General features: G+C 35.8%; 2 protein-coding genes across 6 annotated transcripts in view; one reads left to right on the forward strand and one right to left on the reverse strand.

The window, feature by feature from the left end:
* LOC725894 (protein rhomboid) overlaps positions 1 to 3,713 on the reverse strand; it is a 145,740-nt gene extending 142,027 nt beyond the window's left edge. For 4 of the 5 annotated variants that reach the window (XM_016911213.2, XM_026439617.1, XM_026439616.1 and 1 more), the window contains exon 1: positions 3,467 to 3,713. The gene's annotated coding sequence lies outside the window, so the exon portion shown is untranslated. The remainder of the gene's footprint in view (positions 1 to 3,466) is intronic. The other variant, XM_026439619.1, reaches the window with a different exon arrangement.
* A 532-nt stretch (positions 3,714 to 4,245) lies between these two features.
* The window catches only part of LOC726496 (protein lin-37 homolog), an 84,902-nt gene continuing 67,146 nt past the window's right edge, over positions 4,246 to 22,001 (forward strand). Inside the window, exon 1 of the mRNA XM_026439625.1 lies at positions 4,246 to 4,564. The gene's annotated coding sequence lies outside the window, so the exon portion shown is untranslated. The remainder of the gene's footprint in view (positions 4,565 to 22,001) is intronic.

Below are 22,001 nucleotides of genomic sequence, written 5' to 3' on the forward strand. Positions count from 1 at the left end.
TATTATGGTAAAGCGATTAATTTGTTTCCCATGTAAAATATTCTCTGGAGAGCTTTAAGTTATAATTAAAAATTGTGAATTTAAAAAAAAAAGGAGGAAAATAATATTCTACTTTGTAATTTCTTACTTTAATATTATTTCGAATTTTTTAAAATTCACAATTCTTAATATTTGTTTCCTACGAAATATTCACAACTATTCCCAAGAGTTTACATTTCGCGAAGAGAGCAGGTCGAAGTACCAATATTAATTCTGACCTAATTACTTTAACATAAACAAATGCGTGCAAACTTGATAAACAGTGGTTCGAGAATATTACGCATATAAGGGGAAAAGGAAGAAGGAAAAGAAAGATGATCGAAACTACTTAAAATTAACAGATTTCACGTCGAAAGAAAAAAGAAAAAAATAAGAATTTTTGCAACGCGTGTAATTTAAAGGAGGAAAACTCGCATACTGGAATATTTAATTAAAAAGGGGAGTGTTCAATTAACCGCGACTCTTTTCATCATTACTCGCATCTATTGCAACAAAAAGAAAACAAAAAAACAAAACTATTCTCTTTAATTCTCTTGAAATATTTCCTACTTTTGAGATATGCTTTAAAAATTAAACTCTCTATTTCCAGACCCGATTTTAAATCCCTACAAGAGAGTTTGTTAATTTTCTAAGAAAAATTAAAATATACATTTCTTCTTGAAAAAAAAAAATAACAAAAATTTGATTAATTTTTTTGGCATAAGAAAATCCCGATCGATATAAGCGAATGTAATAATTTTCCCTAATTGACTGTGATATCGTTATTATAAATCGTATCAGATTTCCTTATCGCGATACTATTACTGTAAATTGCATTCTACAACGGTTACCCCACCCCCCCATTATCTCCGTGCATAGCGCGGTATAATTATTAGTTTCTCCAGTCGCGACACACACTCGTATTAGCTATCGCTTGAATTTACATCGGCGCATAAATCTCGCAAGTCCTCGCTTGATTATCCTATTCGAAATATGTTCTTTGACGCGTTCCAAGTGTACGAGTATCGTACCCCCCACGTGTTTGCTGCACGTGCAACCCTTTTCGCGACTATGGGCTCCATATCGAAATATTATCCGTGGATACGTGCCCTTTCGTTATTACGCCAGATATAGCAAGCTCGCTAACTGTTTTAAACTCCATATATACCGTGTACTATTATAATATTATCAATTTCTAAAAGAAAAAAAAAAAAAAAAAGAACTTGGCTCGAAAGGGGAGATTTGGATTAAATTTCTCCGACGAGGAGAATTAAAATAGGGGAAACTTTTGCACGAAAGGAAGAAAAATCTATTTACAAATTCTTGCATAATTGGAAAAAATTGCTGGAATAAGTGCGTTCCGATTTTTTTTAAGAAGCAAGGAGAAATACTTCTTACAAATAAAATGAAGAAATTCAATCTTGTATCTTTAATTAAATATTAATAAATTTTTAAAGAAAGATAAAAAAAGGATTTAAAAGTTATTTTATACAACAACAATCTACACACATCTTTCGAAAATCATAATAAAATTATAATAAGACATTTTTAATTTCAAAATAGAAAAGAAAAAAGATTAAAAACAAAAAAATTCCTCCGCGAATATATTAAAAAAACGTTTGATCCAGATTCACGTTTTTCAAATAGAAAATATGGGCGTAGTCTCGTTCCGTATCGCGTAAATGGACAAATCGACTCTGAACCGGATGCAAATGCACGCGGGGAATCGTGCAGCGAATACTGAAGAAGCTATTTCCGAGTTTGAGCAGTCACGGATCCCTTTGAACGAAGGGAAGGGTGGAACGAAAACAAAGGAGAGGCAGAGAGGCGAGGCGAGGCGAGCTTATTCGAAAGGGAAATATTTGGACTGGGGCGCGTCTTCGCGGTGTTAACCTTGAAACAGGCGGGTTGAAACGGAAGTCGGCGGCGTGTGCAGCTTCCGCCGAGGCGGAATTTGGCGGCCGGCTCTTTTAAACCGAGCCGCCGCAAACCCCGTCTCGGAGACGCCATTTTGTGTGTACCGTGGATCGCTCCAACGATCTCAGGTGAAATTACATCGCTCGAAATAGAGCGAGTTCGCGAAGCTTTGGAGAAGACTTCCGGTTAAGTCGATTTAGACTGGCTTCTGTGAACAGATGCGTATTTCGTGCTGATTTATAAATGAGACGCCGCGAATAATGCGAGAGAGCGAGAGAGACGTTAGGTCTTTGCACGGTCGAGAAGCTCTGGTTTTTAAAATTCGTTATCCTTTTTGTTCCAAAATTTACAGATTTTAATCGAGGAGTAATCTATATCATTATATGTTAGAGCGAAGTGAAAGATATGGATAAAATTTATTTCAGTTATTAAAATATTGTCAACAGTTTGAAAATTATTATATTCGTTAATTTTATAAATGATTTCGGAATATATTTCGCAATGAATCATCCGAAATAATTGCTGGAATTTTGCCCGCCACGTTTAATTAATATTATTGTGTTACGTTCGATTTAAAAACGTTTTTAAAATTTTAATTATTAAATTTTAATACTTTCTAAATGGGACGAATAAAATAAAAATTTCTTTAAATTAAAAAAAAAAAAAAAAAAAAGGAAGATAATTTTTTCATTCTGTAATAAAGGGAGCGTAATTTTCTAAAAGTCACTAAAATATCGAACAAAAAGCAATGGTTGCATCTACGCGAACAACGCGAAGTTTAAAAGGGTCGATAGTTCGGGTGAAAAGCTTTTCGACCTAACCAAAATCGAAACGACGAGGGAAAAAAAATCACGAAAGTGCATTCAGCCCGAGGATAATGCCGCTTTCATCGTAACCTGATAAACGACGCACTCACTTCTAACGCGATCTTCAAAACTAAAAGCAGAACGAACCACTCGATCGGTGGTTGACAGAGATTGGAACACTTGAGAAACATTCGTTTCCATTAACGTGTCCCAACGCATCACTATATCGTCCTAAAAACGATATTTTTATGTTTGAAAGCAGGAAAATATGCATTGTCACATATTTTATTCCTATAATAATATTTCGAGAAAAAATTGTCCGATTCAAATTTTCGCGCCTAAATATGTAGTTGAATAGGAAGCCATCTTGTTTTTTTTTGACGCATTTTATAACTATTTGCTCAACTTTATATTATGCGATTGTACCGTTCTATCGAACGCAATATCGATATAATATCAGTTGTTCAATCCACACACAAGCTATTTCGTTCTTTTTACAACGACTGCCATGTTACGAGAAAACGTTTCTCAATATCCTATCGCTTTTATCGTTTCAATTTTACCGGTTGACAACTAAGCGTCAGTCAACGATACACGTTCGTTACGATATTAATGCACGAATATTTTTTAACAGAATTACAACAACGATTCCGTCAAACGCGATCGATTTTTCCAATTCGATAGAGACGCCTGTAATATATCGATGAATATAATACGACACTCACCTTATTCGAGAAGTCGATGAACAGTCACTCCATGATCCCTTTAGCCACGATGAATTTTGATCCTTACGAAACCCTTTTCAGGCAGTTCGCTGCTTGTCCAATGATACAAAAACACAAGCACTGTAAACCGACGGTACGAACGACACGAGAAAGTTAAACGTCACGAAAAATTCGCACAAAGAGAACATAAACATACGGCTCGACGTCCGCGCGTGCACTGACTTCTGTTCGGTCGCAGTCCATCCACCTTGGAGTGTAGACTCGTCGCACGGTTGCCATGACGATGGGTCAACAGCACGCGTTGCGCGCGCAACGAAGATAGTTCCACTCCACGTTAAATGTTCGCAACAAGGATCGACGAGTCGATCGTGTCGTTTCTTGTATGTATTTTACGTTAAGTCTACGAGGCCAAAATTATAACACGCGCGCGTGGAAAATTAATAACGACGCTTGTTAACTTGGAATATGCAACTGTGTCCAAAGTACACGATCACTAAAAGTAATGATTTATACGATTGGCTAGCGGACAAAAATGAAACACGATATCTGATTCGTGGAAATTAATAACTAGCAAATTAATAACTAGCCTACTACGTAGTTCAAACGACTGTGTGAAAAATCGACATGCGATCGAAGGATAGTTATTTTAAGTTTTATTTCAAGCTTTAATAATATAATAGGATAAATTGAAATAACGAGGTAATGTGTTATACGCAAACAAATATCGTGTTTAAAATTTAATCATAATTCAGAGTGTCGAAAATGACTAGCGCAGTAGTCGTCGCGATCGTGAATAGTAGAAATGGCGGGATTTAATCGTTTTCTCGTGGTCTGTTTCGTCAATTTCCGAATAAAGTGACATGATTACTGTACACGTTTAGAGTTAATAAAGTTAAAGTGTTAATAACGATCGTGGTGAAAAGGTGCATCGAAGTCGAACTAGCTGATGCTGCAAGAAGGTATTCTGTGAATATATAAGCCAACGCGACAGGTTTTCTGTAATCAGCGTGTTCCAACGACGACAACTCCCTAACCTTCCATTCGCCCACGTTGGCAGATTCGCAAGTAACGCAAACACGCGAAGGGATGAATTATAAGGTAAGAGGCAGAGTTCACACGTTAGAAATTTAATCTTAACACGAATGAGATTTCTCGTGGTACGGCTGAGAAATGACTTTCGTCTATGTTGGATGCTTTTTCATGTTTCGAAGTTAACCTAACGAAAATGTATTGCGACTTGGAAATATTTTCGCGTCGTTCTTAGCTCGGAGATAAATAACTTCTCTTAAATCTTTTTAATTTATTTTTCATCGTATTTTTTTCTTTTCCTAATTATATGCATTAAATAATAATTATTAATATAATTAATATTAAAATATTTTGTTGATATATATCGAGCAACGCGAAAGCCATTTTGAACGTCGCAATTAACCGATGATGAAGTAAGTACACTGTCGGAAGTATGCATTTATATTTATTATTCCCTTGAGAGGGGTTAAGCTTCCATATTGCTCTTTATATTGACCCTTTCTCGTTTGAAATTAACATTTCTACGAGCACATGGTATCTTCAAGGCGCACATGAGTCCGGTATTATATTAATTAAATCTTGTTATTAGTATTTATGGGTATGATTTGTAATTAGTTATGAATTTGTAGCTAATTAAAAGTTAAACGTCTTATTAAATATATAGGAGATTTTAGCATTACAAAAACGCTAACATCTAAATTTAAAACAATTCCTCAACCATTCACATACACATTTCAAATTTACATTGCAAATATTAAATATACATTTTAAACGTAAATATATACATAAGTATATACATTTATGCTTTTATGCATATGTATATAATATAAAGATAATACATATTATCCTAAATATTAATTAATGACAGGCCTAGCTTTAATATTTATTACAGCTGAATATGCATTAACGTTAATGGATGTAATCATTCAGCAGCTAACGTACCAAAGCAATTTTGATAATATTTAAAATTCGCAATACTTTTAATATTACGATATTAAATTACATATTTTCTGAAAAAATAATTATCAAAATAATTATTAAGAATTTGTCCCATAAAATATATTCCATTTCTTACTCTATTAACACGAAATGTAGAATAGTTAGATTAGTTCAAGCTAACCTAGTCAGTAATACAGATCGTTATTCTTACAAGATAAACAAAATTTTTTAATTTTTACACTTTTAAAAAAAAATACATTACTTTCTCGACTTCCTCTTCACCGATTTTTCATTTTAAACATAAAATAAAAAAACTTTGTGAGAGAAAGCTGTAATAAAATAGTCAAAATTAGAGAAGAATGATTAACCAATTTTATTCTTTACGACGAATTTTTCGAATTTTTCCCGTGAAATCTATCCCGTCACCGATACGAGACTATAATCAAATACGCGAACGAACAATGGCGAGAAGGGGCGCAAAAGAGCACATTTTTTACGGGGCTGTCGAAAAAATGCACTTGGACCGCGGTGCATCATGACGACGAGGTGAAAAGTGGCCCGAAACATTTTACTGATTTTCACGAGTTACAGTAGTACGCGCACGTCGTTATGTAGTACCGATTCCCCGCGTTCTCTCTCTCACTTTTTTTTCCTTTCTTTTTTTTTTTTTTTCCTATCCCTTCTCCCGTTCCGTCCGCGCGAATACACGTACAGAGACACGAGAGGACGTGTGTCGTGCGCACGAAAAGGGATCGTAAATTTAAAGCACGTGTAGCGCCGTGTATTCGGTCAATGAAATACCTAGACGACCGTGTACGACTGTGTATCGCGACAAAGGGGAGATATACCCTGATAAATGGAAAAATAATTTTTAATCGCGGACCGCCTCCCGTGTAATCCATTTCGTTGCGTAAAATTCGCTGTATTAACGGCGGGAATTATACGCCGCCACGTATCACCGGGCATTAAATTTTAATTGGGCCGTTGAATCGTCGAATTCCCTCCCTTCCCCCACTTGGCTCGCTTTTCGTTCCCACGAAAATTCAAAAGGGGAGAAAATCGTGAAAAGGAGGAGATGGTGTTGAAACCGAGAAGGTGAAAGACAAAGAGAGGAGGGAGGGAGAGAGAAAGAAGCTCTCTCATAGGTAGCCGGCGGGGAAATTTACATTTTTAAATTGCATTTATTGCGAGCCGGCTATATAGCGGCGCGCCGAGTGGTTCGAGAGCGCTTACCGTGAATTAAAGCTGACTGATTCATCGATGGCTCGCCGCTCTTTTGAATAAACCACGCTTTACGCGGCCGAGCTTTGCATTCGGATTTCCCCTGTTATCCGTTTAATTGATTATTTCCACGGAATTTTTGCTACAAAATTCCGTGTACCAAGATGATTAGGACGGATGCGAAGAGATAGATTGGGTTTTTTTTTCATATTTTTCCAGTTTTTGATAATCAAACAAAATTACGATCTTCGTATTTGTTCGGGAAGATTAATTGTTACAGAATTACGAGATTAATCATGGATTTGCTTAAATTGGAATATTATCGCTTTTTTCTTTTCATTACAAAATTTAAAATGATTGATGATGAGTAAATAATTTCCAACTCTCGAATACGATATGTTCTTGACAGAATATTGTAATTGTATACGATAAATTATTTTTTACATTTACCCGATTATTCCTTATCGTAATTTTGCGTATCAAGATTAATTAATAGCAGGATAATTAGGATGGATGTAGAGAAAAATTGGGGGAGGGAGGGTAGCATCGTTGATATTTAATTTAACGTTTTCCGATATTTCTCTATAGTTATCGATAATCAAATAATTGTCGACCCTCGAATTATCGGTTCATATTTGCATGGAAAGATGTTATTATATAGAGTTACGAGTAATTATTGGATTTAGTAGAATATTACTGCTATATCGGAGTAATGAAACACAGTAGAATTCCGTTTATACGAAGCCGACAGAGGGGACGAACAGATTTATATATAACCAGGTTGTTCATATAAGTAGAAGTCTATGTCGCGAGTTATGATTTTTCGTTCAATTAAGAGGAGTTAATGCTCGTACGAGAGGATTTTATGAAACATTTTCTCTCGAAACGATGTATCGCGCGTTATAAATTTAAAAATAATTTTGCCTTGCGTGATAATCGCTCCGATTGCTTCGTGAATTAATTCTTAATTATTTATTTTTTGTCAATGAATTAAAAAATATTTCCGATTACAATACATCATTGCTTGCTATATTCGGAAATGAAATTTATTTTTCAAATAATTGCAACGAAAGGTAAATTATTTTTCGAGGGAATACTTTTTCGATCTTTTCGAGATCTGATCAATTATTATCGAAGAAGATACGAATATTGCAATATTTATTAATTTATCCCGCGAAAATTTTACGTCCCAAGTAAATTTTCTTTTTTCGAAAAATCGTAGGGAAGGGAAAATCGCGGATAAAACGCGGTAAAAATTCTTTTATATCCTCCTTTATTGTTACAAAAGCTGTTAACACGATTCAACGTTCCTTTGAGTAAAATATTGACTTGGAGAATTCGACGTTCCTTTCAATAAAATATTAACTTTAGAAATTCGAAAAATTCCCCTTGAACAAAATTTAGAAAACTTGCGGAATTACGTTTTCACATTATATAAAATGGAATAAAATTTTCCTTATATGTAATAACCTCGGTTGTTCGACGGAAATTCGGGGAAAATTTTTCGATAAAAAAAAAAAAAAAAAAAAGAAAAATTCTCTCTTCACTTTTTACAAATCCACGATTGAATGGATGAGGCCTGGATTCAATTTAATTAAGAAACCTCTATGCGACCCTACTTTTCCCATCATTTTTCAACGAACTTTCAATCTCATTTTTTCACCACGATGAAACTGCTAATGGTATCGCGATAATTAATTTCGCGGTGGAAATTGTACACGACTTAGACGGGGGACAAAGGAGAAACAGCCGAAAGTAACAAGCGCGGAAAATAAGAGAGAATTGTCTATGAATACGTCTCTCTTCTCCTTTTTTTTTTTTTTTTTTTTTCCTCTCGTACCAAGTATTTCTCCTCGCGGATTGAAATCTCTTAAAAACGAGGCAAGGAAGGAATAACTGGGTTTCGCAGTCGGTATTCGTACGTCTAGGATATTAATAAGAGGAACGATGTAAACATGCGCATCAGTCTAGAGAGACATAATTAATTCGCGCATCCCCTATTTCGATTCGATTTGGAGCGAGAGATTAAAATAGATGGAATATTGAACGTGTTTTGAGAGAACAAATTTTGACGATTTTGAAGGAATTTCGCAAAGGAATTTGTTGTTAAGATTTTTATTAAACGTTAGTTTTATTTACGTGAGATAGAATCTTTTATTCGAGAGATTTTTAAATAATAATAGTAAGGAAATATAACAAATAATAGTTTATCGTATTTACGAGAAAATACGACGATCTTTATCTTGAATCAAGATATAAAGAATTTTTTATACTTTTCTAAAGTAAAGACAAATTAATGCCGGGATAAAATAAACAGGTATTAAAATAATTTATTACGCGATTAAATAAATACAAATAATAACCGTTTGCAATAAATTGACAATTTACTTCCATAACGATTAATCCTGGTTTAAAATCAACCGTGGTGTGGTGTAATTTATCGAGTGTAAAATTTGAAAAAAAAAAAAAAAGAAAAAACAATCATATTTATTCGAACTTAATAAATATACGCAATTATCGCGATGTCGATATTATTAATAAAAAATTATCATCGTTGGTATAAATTCAATTTTACACGCATAATGACGAATTTTCGTCGAAACACACACGGCGCTGCGGGATGAATTATTGCGGGATAATAATAATAAATTTCCGCGTTGTTGTATTCTTTTCTATTTTCCCCCTCCCTCTTCTCTTTTTTCCTCTCTTTTTTCTCTCTTTTTTTTTTTTTTTGAGTGCTTATACATTTTTCCTCCCGTGTATCAATGTGATATACGAGGGAACGAGGGCTTATAAATCCAGTTAAATCAGGGGAAAACGTATCGCGAGCTATGGAAACACATATTTACCCGTAACGGAAGCACGTTCGCGCTCGAGGTTTATCGAAATACGAGTATGACAAAAGTAACACAAAACCCATTCAGAGCCAGCTTTTATATACTGCCTCGCGCGTCATTTGCATACACCGCCTCTGCTACTCTTCGACCTTTCCCAGATATTACTGACGCGAAACCCGGCCGCCTTCTTGGCGAGGGAACGCAATACGAAAGTATCGCGTATTAGACTCACCGTTGGCGGTAACTTTATAACACCCTTAAAATGGCGGAGTACACGAGAATTAATAAAATATTTTTGATCACTGTCGCGTGAGAAACCTTTTATCTTCTTTTCTTTCTCGGTCTTCTTCTTTTTAAATAATATCTTAAATAAGAATCGGTAAAAAATTCAGGGACTATAAAAGTTTCTTTCCCTAAAAGGTTCTCCTAAAGCTTTTGGGATAGAAATATTGAATTTGAGTGGAATATTCGTCGATTCTTTTTTCTTCTTAATCGTATATATCAACTGTATATTATAGAAATTTATGTGAAATTAATAAGCCTGCATCTACCGAGCAAAATATTATCGTCGATATTTTAAATTTAATTAATCGTTTACTCGTTCTATTTTCAATTCATATTCATCCAGTTACAGTGATACGCGCATTTGCAAGACTATTTGATTAATTATTGCGAGTTAATCCATCGAGAAACCGGTTTCAATTCAACAATTTCCCGCGTACTATCAAAGAAAAAAAAGAAAAAACTTTATTTCTCTCCCAAAACCACCCCGCGTCTCATTTATCGATCCATTTATCAATCAGCCTCGATGGATCGTCATAAAAGTGTCCAACTCGACTATAACTGACCTCAGAAACTGGCCAAAACGCTTCCCAAACTCTCTCCAGTAATTCGAACCAACACTTGACCGATTCCTTACCTCCTCCCTCCGTCCGGTTCCTCTAATCGCGCTGTCCTGTCGGTCGTCGTAGAGCTCCGCGTTATCGATCGGGCGGGCCTCGAAGGGAAAAAGCGACGATCCATCAAGCGAGGGAGGGATCGTTTTTACGAAATTGCGTCGCGCCCGATCGATCCTCGCGCGAGGGGTTGGAAAGGAGGGAGGGGGGGTAACTTGTTCCGCGGACGACGACGCGTAAATTATGATTCGGAGAGAAAGGGTTGGGAAGAACACCGATGAAAGAGAGCACCGTGCGTCGGGGGACGAGTCGCGACGCGAGTCTCGTTAATGGGCGCAACCGAGGGCGTCGAACGAAGCCCTCGGATTCGACGCGCGGATTTGCGTCAAACCGAAAAACCTCGACTCGAAAGAGTCGGCGAGAATTTTATTTTTCCAAGGGAAAAATTCTCTTCCTTATCCGCCTCGGGATTGCTTGTTTCCCCGATTTTATTTTCTCGGTTTATCGGCCAATATTCGGCGTGAATAAGGAGAGTTTTCGAAAGAAACATGTTCTGCGAACGAAAGAATGTAAGAAGCATTGATAAAGCGATCGAAAATGAAAGAAACGATGAGACAACAAAATTGACACGCGTGAAATCCTTGCGAAACTCGATATTTTGCTCGATATCGGCCAATATTCGGCGTGAATAAGGAACAGAAAGAAAGGTATTCTGAGATAGAGAATTCGAACGAAAGAAAGAATGTAAGAAGCATTGATAAAGCGATCGAAAATGAAAGAAACGATGAGACAACGTAATTGACACGTATCCCTCGCGTGAAATCCTTGCGAAACTCGATATTTTGCTCGATATCGGCCAATATTCGGCGTGGATAAAGAAAGAAAGGTATTCTGAGATAGAGAATTCGAACGAAAGAAAGAATGTAAGAAGCATTGATAAAGCGATCGAAAATGAAAGAAACGATGAGACAACGTAATTGACACGTATCCCTCGCGTGAAATCCTTGCGAAACTCGATATTTTGCTCGATATCGGCCAATATTCGGCGTGGATAAAGAAAGAAAGGTATTCTGAGATAGAGAATTCGAACGAAAGAAAGAATGTAAGAAGCATTGATAAAGCGATCGAAAATGAAAGAAACGATGAGACAACGTAATTGACACGTATCCCTCGCGTGAAATCCTTGCGAAACTCGATATTTTGCTCGATATCGGCCAATATTCGGCGTGGATAAAGAAAGAAAGGTATTCTGAGATAGAGAATTCGAACGAAAGAAAGAATGTAAGAAGCATTGATAAAGCGATCGAAAATGAAAGAAACGATGAGACAACGTAATTGACACGTATCCCTCGCGTGAAATCCTTGCGAAACTCGATATTTTGCTCGATATCGGCCAATATTCGGCGTGGATAAAGAAAGAAAGGTATTCTGAGATAGAGAATTCGAACGAAAGAAAGAATGTAAGAAGCATTGATAAAGCGATCGAAAATGAAAGAAACGATGAGACAACGTAATTGACACGTATCCCTCGCGTGAAATCCTTGCGAAACTCGATATTTTGCTCGATATCGGCCAATATTCGGCGTGGATAAAGAAAGAAAGGTATTCTGAGATAGAGAATTCGAACGAAAGAAAGAATGTAAGAAGCATTGATAAAGCGATCGAAAATGAAAGAAACGATGAGACAACGTAATTGACACGTATCCCTCGCGTGAAATCCTTGCGAAACTCGATATTTTGCTCGATATCGGCCAATATTCGGCGTGGATAAAGAAAGAAAGGTATTCTGAGATAGAGAATTCGAACGAAAGAAAGAATGTAAGAAGCATTGATAAAGCGATCGAAAATGAAAGAAACGATGAGACAACGTAATTGACACGCGTGAAATCTTTGCGAAACTCGATATTTTGCTCGATATCGGCCAATATTCGGCGTGAATAAAGAAAGAAAGGTGAACAGAAAGAAAGGTATTCTGAGATAGAGAATTCGAACGAAAGGAAGAATGTAAGAAGCATTAATAAAGCGATCGAAAATGAAAGAAACGTAAACAATATAATTGACACGCGTGAAATCCTTGCGAAACTCGATATTTTGCCCCGCTAATCCGCAATATTAAGTCACCAGAGGATGGAAATCCTGTTCAAATTTCTCCAACCTTTCTCCTTTCGAGCGGAATCGCGTCATTTGCATTTTTCACGCATCGATTCGGGATCGATTCGTTCACGAAATCGGCGATTTCGTTATTTTATTCGCAATTTTAATCCCGGGCACTGCTAATGCAAACGTGGATACGCATCACTGGTCGCGTATCAATCAGTGCCTTGCCTCATCGTGATCCCCCTTCACGATTATTATTGCATGCAATTTTATTTCTCCCTTTCGAGATCGAATCGTTAAAATTGATGGGGGAGGCGGGAATTGCGGGAATTCGAAACGGGGGGATATTATCGGCGCATACGTGAAAATTTGACGATTCATATTCTCCTCCCCCCTCGTCCATTCTTCTTTATTAACCTCTTGATTCTTTAATCAAGATTTGATCGAAAATTTCGTCTTTTTTAAAGTTAAAATATTCTCTATTGTAACACGAAGAAATTTTCTAAATATTGTTGAGAAAATTAAATTGATTGTAGATCCCTTTCGAGAAAATACTCATCACATATTTTGATCATTTTCGATACATTCAATTCGAAAGATTCTCCATTTTGAGAAGGAGGTTAATTACTGGAATTATAATACGATCGTGGAACTTTATCCGACTAAATGACTGATCTTCTTGCAACGATAACGCAAGAGAAGAGATTGTCTCTTCCGCATTATGAAAAATGCCCCCCCAACGTTTTGAAATATAGTCGAAGGAAAGGTGGTAGATTCGTGTCATTGAAAATTCGCGGGGAAATCGAGGACAACTTTCTCCATCCATTTTCCTTATCTTCCGAATGGAAAATCAAGATTTATGGCTTTGTATCGGCCGATGTTGCTAGATGTTGGCCATTAGCTAACGGTTACGGAAGATCGATATATTTTCTTTCAAGTCGGAGGGGATATTTCGCGTTTATGTATGGAAATGAGCCGGCAAGCATTACGGCACGTGTTCACGCGCGTGAGCATTGCTTCGTAAATTCCTCGTTGGGGATATAAACGTGGAAAAGTCGCGAAGTTACGTTCGAAATTCTCGTATGCGACTCTTCCAACAGTTCTTCCGTTATGATTCGAATAAAATACTTATATTCGCTCGAGATATCGACGGTGGTCGACTTAAATTCATTTTAAACTCGTTCAAAACTTCGCGTGTATATATATATTTCACTCGATTTTGGAATAATATGATAGCAAAGAGAATGGTGTTTGCAATTCGTGCAATTTATTTATAGAATTACACTCGTTCTCCAAAATTCGAATCTTAATCATTCTCTGTTGTCAAATAATCAATTTTCAGACTCTTCTTTTATTAATGACAAATAACTTATTCGATTGTTGGAAAAAAAAAGAGAAAGCTCGCAATCAGATTTAAATCTGGCAACGTTTTCATTCACGACGAGACACTCTCTTTCTTTCTCTCGGTTTCGAGGGATGAACGGTTAAGAGACGACAACGGTTGCAGAGACAAAAAGATGAAGGGCTGGGAGGAAAGGACGAATAGGGAGGCTGCGTCGCGCTATTTAATCACGCGCGCATTATGCAAGATTAGACGCGTCTCGAAAATTAATATCCGTCTCGAGTTAATGTTTGCCACGTCTCGTCGTGGCAAACGCGAAGAATTCTTCGACCAACTTCGCCGATATTTTGCCTCGCGAATAATCCCCGATATTCTTCTTCAATTAAAGAGGGAATTTGAATGATGCTGATAAATAAAAATTTCGTCTTTGGAATTACTTTAATTATTCCAATCATACTTGGAATTTTTCTACGATCTGTCGTGTCCATTTTCCAAGATTGAATATTATTTTGATCTTGGAGTAAGAAAAATTTAAATTAAAATCGAGTTAAAATTTTACTCCTTGGAACTCTTCTCAAGGCTTTCTAATAAAGCGGATAGATATCACGTTTCGAGCCAACTCGAGGAGGAAGATGGTGCAAACGTATTCGCAGGAATTTCTTAATGAGACTCGCAATAATATACAAGACTCCTCTCTCTCCAAGATCCCTCCATCCCTTCCCTACCCCTGTAATTCTCGCGATCCAACTTTTCCCCGAGTTTATCTGTTTCCACGAGCGAACCATTTATTACCGAGATATCGCCGTCCATACGATGGTTTGTAAGTTAATGTACCGAGAAAAATGCGCGCGATACGGGAAAATTTGCTTATCTTATCTTCGACTGTATTGTCGCATCGCCGCCTGAATATAATTTTCCGTCCTTCCTCTCTCGACGAAATTTAAAATTGTCCAAAAAATTTATAACTTCTCCCGCGCAAAAATTCCAATACCAAGTTTACCAAATTATCCTAATTTTTTTATTATAATTTATACATTTAATTACGCTGCATCCCCTAAAAGAACGATATTGTACTCTTGTTTTCCAGAAATGTGAAAATGAATTATTTTATCGCGATATTTCAGAGAATCTGAGGAAAAGTATTCTCTTTAATTTTCTAAAATCCTGATAATTCTATCTTACGTTCTTGGAAATTTTCAAAAAATCTCGATTAGAAATTTTACGAAATCTTATACGTTCGAGTTATTCTGTAGAAAATTTACAAAAACCAAAAATTTAGAAATCAACGACGAGAAACTTCGCTTCGTGGATATTAATAGAAACCGCCTGTGAAAATCGATTTATATACACGCGGTTGTTTTCTCGTCAGAACATCACCGATGGAATAGTACGAAATTGATAGTTTCGTACGAGCTTTCGACGAGAATTTCTCCTCTTTTTTTTAATTTTTCCCAATCGAAAAACTCTTGGCAACCGAGAATCGGTGTGTCGATCGAAAAGTGGGGAACAAATTTAACGAGGCGCGTGGCGTGCGAAATTGGAAAAGAAAGAGAAAAGGGGGGGAGGGTGAAAAAAATAATAATTACCAGTGGAGTCCTCGTTTAGAGTCCCCTGCAATTATTCCCTCGAAAAGAACCAGCCTCCTTTATTAAATCGCGCAATTTCTCATCTCTTGCCTCCCCTCTCTCTCCTCGTTCGTTCAACTTTCCTTTCTTGAACGATCCCACCTCGTCGGGGGATAGATAAATAGCGAGATAATGTCCGTGGAATGAGACAGCAAGGGCGGAATTAACGTTTCCCTTGGCCTATGATTTTTTAGCCTCGCCCTCCATTCTTTTCTTTTCTTCCCTTCTCGTGGGAAGATCTTACTTGCGGTATCGATTTTTGTTAATAGAATCATTAAGGAGGTTTCTTCTTTTTTATTATCTCAATCTTCTTGCGTAATAATTATGTCTTAATTTTATGATCATATAATTTGGTGTCTGTCGAATTCTTGAAACTTTTTATTTTCTAACTATAATTGTGGTATCGATTTTTGTTAATAGAATCATTAAGGAGGTTTCTTCTTTTTTATTATCTCAATCTTCGTAATAATGTTTATCATTCGAGAATAATTATTTAGTCTTAATTTTATGATTGTATAATTTGGTGTCCGTCGAATTCTTGAGACTTTTTATTTTCTAACTATAGTTGTGGTATCGATTTTTGTTAATAGAATCATTAAGAAGGTTTCTTCTTTTTTATTATCTCAATCTTCTTGCGTAATAATTATGTCTTAATTTTATGATTGTATAATTTGGTGTCTATCGAATTCTTGAGACTTTTTATTTTCTAACTATAGTTGTGGTATCGATTTTTGTTAATAGAATCATTAAGAAGGTTTCTTCTTTTTTGTTATCTCAATCTTCTTGTGTAATAATGTTTATCATTCGAGAATAATTATGTCTTAATTTTATAATTTGGTGTCTGTCGAATTCTTGAGACTTTTTATTTTCTAACTATAGTTGTGGTATCGATTTTTGTTAATAGAATCATTAAAAAGGTTTCTTCTTTTTTATTATCTCAATCTTCTTGCGTAATAATGTCATTCGAGAATAATTATGTCTTAATTTTATGATCATATAATTTAGTGTCTGTCGAATTCTTGAGACTTTTTATTTTCTAACTATAGTTGTGGTATCGATTTTTGTTAATAGAATCATTAAGAAGGTTTCTTCTTTTTTATTATCTCAATCTTCGTAATAATGTTTATCATTCAATAATTATGCTTATGTCTTAATTTTATGATCATATAATTTAGTGTCTGTCGAATTCTTGAGACTTTTTATTTTCTAACTATATTGTGGTATCGATTTTTGTTAATAGAATCATTAAGGATGTTTCTTCTTTTTTATTATCTCAATCTTCTTGCGTAATAATTATGTCTTAATTTTATGATTGTATAATTTGGTATCTGTCGAATTCTTGAATACTTTTTATTTTTTAACTATAGTTTAAGAACAGTTGAATTAATTTTATTGGATAAATATTGAAAGAAAAATTCTTCGCGAATTTATTTATCATTTTTCGACGAGAGGAAAGAAAAGTAGATATTAAAAATTTCGCGCAATACCGATCTCTCCGTTTAATTAACTGCACGAGAGGGGATATAAAATAACGCGATATAAATGGCGTAAGTGCATGCATCCCCCCGTGTCAATAAAGTTTCGTTTTACACGATAGAATGGCCTTCCACTAGAGGCTAGATTTTCATCGCTGGCTCGTGTTTCGTGTTTCCTTCGATACGCGTGTGCATCATCGTTGTCGATCATCGCAAAATTCGAATAATTCTACCCGTTCATTGTTCATCATATCCATTAATAATAATCGAGATTCCCTCCCTCTTAATCGTTCCATCGTTCCATTCTCGTTTCGTTTCGTTTCGTTTCTCTGTCGTGTTATCCGTGAACATTAATGGAGCGACGAGTTGTTAATCCTTTAAGCAGTTATTGTACGTATCGCGGTCGAAATCATTGCGAAACGAGAACAAATATATTTTATTCGATCTATAATGGAGATAATATAACGTAATAAAGATGAAAATTTCACGTGATAACACTTCGAATGTAGTATTAATACGACGTATGCGTGTAACGATGAAAAATTTCGCCGCCTGTCATCCTACAACCGTTGCATATATTAACTTGACTTATTAAGTTAAAATGGATCTGTAATTTCCCATTATTTTACGTTGGTGTTATATTCCAATTGAATATTCCGTTTTAATTGTTAATGCGTTATTGTATCGAAAATTTTACCATCTTTCTTCTCTGTCTTCATACAAAATTGTTTATATCGTTGTATTTTTATTGCTTACTTTCTTATATTATTAAAAAGAAATCTTTTACTCTTTATCCAATTCAACATTTGGCAAATTGAGTCTTCAATCTTTCTTCTCTGTCTTCATACAAAATTATATCGTTGTATTTTTATTGCTTTCTTATATTATTAAAAAGAAATCTTTTGCTCTATCGTTCGATCTAAAAAAATCCTCCAGAATGATTTCCAATTAATTTGTAAACGCAGATATACGTTCACTTCGTGTTTATCCAATTCAACATTTGGCAAATTGAGTCTTCAATCTTTCTTCTCTGTCTTCATACAAAATTATATCGTTGTATTTTTATTGCTTTCTTATATTATTAAAAAGAAATCTTTTGCTCTATCGTTCGATCTAAAAAAATCCTCCAGAATGATTTCCAATTAATTTGTAAACGCAGATATACGTTCACTTCGTGTTTATCCAATTCAACATTTGGCAAATTGAGTCTTCAATCTTTCTTCTCTGTCTTCATACAAAATTATATCGTTGTATTTTTATTGCTTTCTTATATTATTAAAAAGAAATCTTTTACTCTATCGTTCGATCTACAAAATCCTCCAGAATGATTTCCAATTAATTTGTAAACGCAAATATACGTTCACTTCGTGTTTATCCAATTCAACATTTGGCAAATTGAGTCTTCAATCTTTCTTCTCTGTCTTCATACAAAATTGTTTATATCGTTGTATTTTTATTGCTTTCTTATATTATTAACAAGAAATCTTTTACTCGATCTAAAAAAATCCTCCAGAATGATTTCCAATTAATTTGTAACCTTTTTTAAACGCAGATATTCACTCCGTGTTTATCCACTTCAACATTTGACAAAATGAGTCCTAGCCCTATCGTCAAGTATCAAAAATTTACACCATCTCTCTGTTCTCGAATTTCCCAAGAAACGAACGAGTTCGCGTTTGCCACAGCGGCAAAAATAATTCATACTTTCGCCGCGTATTCGCTGCACACGTCATTAATTTAATCCCCCCGCACTCGCCCATCCCGCGCAAACATTCATTCGAAATTTCATTAAAGTTTCCTTCCAACGTCCCCGCACGTCCACGCGTTTGATAATTAAATCGTATCACTCCTGCGCGACGTTCGAGGCGAATTATTTGATAACGTCCTCCATCGTAAATCCACGATTTTAAGAAAATCGGCCGAAATTTCCTTCGGGACCGCGCCTCGAAATTCGACCGTCTGTCGCGAAAGTCGCGGCGAAAATAGAACACGTTTCAATCGTCTCGAGCGACAACAATCGGTTTATCCCTTCCGCGTTAATTTCCGCGCAATAATTCGTAAATATTCGAGCTCGTTGATTAAAAGTGTTTATGGATAAAAACTTAACACTTTTTTCCCGTCGTGTAAGTGATTTATTATTCATTTATAATTTATTTAACTTCGCGAGTTAAAAAGCGAGGCTATTTAAAAAACTGTTGAATGTGTGAATGTTTTTGAAAGTTTTTTTTTTTTATACGAAATTTTAATAAATTTTTTTCTTTTAATAAAGTTTTTGCCAGTATAGTGGATTACACGATTTTTTCTTTCTTTTTTACTCGAATATTAAGCATGCTTTCTTTCTTTCTTTTTTTTTTTTAATATAACGAGATAAAATTTTCAATTACAAAATATCTCTTATAAGTGCTGATGTATCTAAAAAAAGAGAGAAAGAAAAATTCCCAGGCAAAATTGTATTTTGAAAAACGCGAAACTTTGATTTTATCCCCTCAAAGAGATTTTCTCGCCGAGTAAAAAAAAAGAGAAAAAAAATTGTAACTTATTACACGATACCGTGTGCCGTGAATTTTCATTAAAAAATGCGTACGCCAAATTTATTAATTAAGTGATAACACGTAAAAAAATTTCCGTGAAAAATTCCAATAATAAATTTAAAAATAATAAATTTATATATCAGCAATACCATTCGTTTTCGAAATGGAGAAAAAAGAGAGGGAAAGAGAGAGAGAGCGTGCAGCATCCTTTCCCTCCCCTCCCCTTTCCCCGATACAGAAATTCGTTATCCAGCGCCTCGACTCGTAAGGGATGGAGAGATCGACTGGTCGGCCAGAGGTCCAGGTGGGTGGAAAACCTTTTTAGGCGGGTGTTTCGCATGAGAACGGTAACGGAACACGATTTACGGGCGGAAAATAGAGAGGCGCGGGCGAAAAGCTTTTAGTCGTTGGGGGTAGGTCGGCAAATATGTGACTAACCCGGAGCTCGGGGGTGCACGCGGCGGACCTCGCTTTCATCCACCTGTGTAATCGTCCCCCCCTCCCCCATTTCTCCCATTCCCCTCCCCCCTGTTTTCGTTCGAGGCCACCCCTCTCCTCCGTCCTGTCGATGATGATCCTTGCGAGACCACCCCTCCAGGTGAAATATTTAATAATTCGGGGGGGGGAAAATTCCTCTTACAACGATTGCTCTCTCTCTCTCTCTCTCGTTCCTCTTCTTCCTCCTATTTTTATTATCAACGAGGGGGTAAGCTCGATTTATCATCTCGTTTATCACCCTAAAATCTTAAAATATTCATTCGAAAAAATATTCTTTGATTTTGTTTATTAAAGGAGGGTGTGGAAATATTATATTTTTCGAGAGTTTCGAATATTTCTAATATTGTTCTATTCTCGAAAAATCTCGAAAGGGTTGAATGATAACCAACCTTCGATCGTAGATTGAATTTTTCGATTAATTCAGAGAAAGAGAGAGGGAGAGGGAAAGAGGGAGAGAGAGAGGGAGGGAGAAGGAAGTAGTTATATAATTATATTTATCAATCTCGTAAATATACCCTCCATCCCCACGAATTTCATCCATTATCTACAAAATAATTTCCACGTTTCTACAATTTCTTCGATCCACCATTACTTGCCAATCGCGCGCTATCATTCGAAAGACTCGAGAACGGGGAATTAATTGGAATCTCGTTCGCGAGGGAAATCGTTCGATTCCCATCCTTCCTCCGTCTTTTTTCTTTTCCTCTTCTTTCCTCTTCCTTTTTTTCTTCCCCTCCACCATCGTCGAAGAGCGAATTTAAATTACCGTGGAAGGGTAAATGAAGCGAATTCTCCCCGCGACCGAATTCGGTAATTAGATCGGCGGACGATACGCGTTTTCCACGAGGAGTTCGCCATTCGAAATGCCTTCCTCCTCCCCCTTTCTCCCTCTTCTCGTCTTTCATTTTCGTGCGCCGTAACTTGCAATTTCTCGATAATATCGTTCCTGGAATCGCAACGGGTCGCATCGTGGATAGCGGAAGGGTGAAAGGCCACCCCCTTCACCGCCTTCGAGATTAATATTCAGTCGGGTGAAATATAGCGGATCGGGCGACAGAATTTTTATTATTTTCCGGGACGATGTTACGATTCATAAAAGTACACGTTAGATGAAAGTTTCTTTTCTTTTCTTCTTTCTTCTTCTTCTTTTATCCGTGAATATCCGAATGTTTTGTTATTTTTTTAAGGGATGATTGATGTAAAAATTTGTAAAAGTGTTCCGTCGATTGATTTGATGTTTAGTAATTATTTTTTTGGTAATATTTCTTCATCTTGAAAGGATCGATAAGTAGTTAAGGATAAAAATTATTATTGGTTTTATTATTACTTTTTGAAGGAATGTTTCTTGTCATTTTTCTACTTATTAAAAGTGATGGTTATTTCTTTCACTATTCCAATTCGCTTAAATCTCTATAACTGAAACAAAATAAAAGAGTTTTATGTATAGAGGATTGTAAAACAGATCGAATAAATGACAAGAAATTTATGCTTCGATATTTTTCTAGAGAGCATAAAATTAATCTTAAAATATTCATTCGAAAAAATAGATAATTTATTGATACTCACAATCTAATATATATACTATTTCCATCTCTAATAATAATTCCTTTCAGATCTTCTTCTTAATTAAAATATCGTTCCATACTTGTTCCACGATTTATCGATACGAAAACACGATCTAACATGAAAAGGAGTTTCAACCCCCTGTTCAAACACCGCAGCGATTATTCGCGTTTATTCGTTGCCTCCTCCAAGTTTCTTTCGTTTGGGTAAACGGAAACTTTTCACCTCGGATTTCGTCTCTTCCTTCCCCCGCCTTGCATCATAGAAATTACACGTAATATAGAAAAAGTTTTGGAAAAGATATACGAAACTTGAACTCGATCGAACACGCCGTTGTCTCAATATCGAGATCGAATATCTTTATCGACTTTAAGCAAGTTCCGATGTAGGAACTTTCTATCCGATCGAATGCCGTTTCATTCAGAAGAAGATTCATCTTCGTTGTATATATATTTGATTGGGGCAGAAAATGGTTTTCGTAC

This window comes from Apis mellifera, linkage group LG3 (genome assembly GCF_003254395.2).
Source record: "Apis mellifera strain DH4 linkage group LG3, Amel_HAv3.1, whole genome shotgun sequence".
Classification (NCBI taxonomy): domain Eukaryota; kingdom Metazoa; phylum Arthropoda; class Insecta; order Hymenoptera; family Apidae; genus Apis; species Apis mellifera.